The sequence below is a fragment of the Nothoprocta perdicaria genome, unplaced genomic scaffold, assembly GCF_003342845.1.
Source record: "Nothoprocta perdicaria isolate Ctin4 unplaced genomic scaffold, notPer1 scaffold_103, whole genome shotgun sequence".
Taxonomy (NCBI): domain Eukaryota; kingdom Metazoa; phylum Chordata; class Aves; order Tinamiformes; family Tinamidae; genus Nothoprocta; species Nothoprocta perdicaria.
In genome coordinates, this window is record NW_020454128.1 from 1,662,245 (window position 1) to 1,663,329 (window position 1,085).

General features: G+C 69.1%; 1 protein-coding gene across 1 annotated transcript in view; it reads left to right on the forward strand.

The window, feature by feature from the left end:
- The window catches only part of CNNM4 (cyclin and CBS domain divalent metal cation transport mediator 4), an 8,260-nt gene that overhangs the window by 1,318 nt on the left and 5,857 nt on the right, over positions 1-1,085 (forward strand). The gene's annotated exons all lie outside the window — the stretch shown is intronic.

Genomic DNA, 1,085 nt, shown 5'->3' on the forward strand with positions numbered 1-1,085 from the left:
CCCCGGGTGTCGCTCCCTGCGGGGGCCCCACCCGGCGCCGGCCGCGACCTTTGCCCCCAGGGACGGGGACAGGGACGGGCCACCCCACCCAGGCCCCGGGCAGCGACCGGCGGGCGACACGGGCAGGGCCGCCCCCCCAGCAGCCACCCTTAAGTGCCACCCACAGCTGCGCTCCCCTTTCTCTAGGGGCCACCCTTAGGTGCCACCCCCATATCACCTCGTGTGACCCCCTGCCACCCAAGGCCACCTAACGCCCCACCCTCCCCTATCAGCCCCATCAAGGTGCCACCCAAGTGCCACCCCCACCCAAGGGACACATCATATAACACACAGGGGCCACCTCGGTGCCACCTGCACCCAAGGGACACCCCTCACAGCCCTGTCCCACCACCCAGCCCTCCCACCTCTTCCCTAGGAGCCACCTCCACGTGCCACTCCCCACCCAAGGGACATTTGGGAGCCACCCCCATGTCCTGTCCCTCCCAAGGGACACCCAGGTGCCACTCTAGGAGACACCCCCGCTCAAGGGACACTCAAATGACCCAAGGATCCACTAGCAGCCAGCCCCAAGGTGCCAGCCAGGTGTCACCCACCCACCTAAGGGACACCAAGGTGCCACACTAGGTGCTACCCCCCTCAAGGGACACCCATGGGCCAACCCGACCCAGGACCATGCACATCCCCACATTTCCCCCCTCCCCCCCCAACCATTTAAAGCCCCCGCCCCGCCCCCCAGCAGTTCCTCTCATTTTTTTCCCGCGTGGTCCCTTTAAGACAGGCGGAGGGGGCGTGTCCAGGAGGAGGGGGCGTGTCCACGGTGGAGGAGAGCGTATCCAGGCGGGTGACGGGAGGCGGGGGCACCGCCGAGTGCCGGAGGGGGCGAGGGCGTGTCCTGCAGTAGGGGGCGTGCTCCGGCAGCTAAGGAGGCGTGTCCACGGCGCAGGGGGGCGTGTCCACAGCGGAGGGTGGCGCGCGGTGGGGGCTTGAGAAGACAGCGAGGGGGGCGTGTCCGGGCGGATGGAGGCGTGTCCCGGGGGTTCGGGGGCGTGTCCGGGCGGATAGGCGGTGTATCCCGGGGGTAAGGG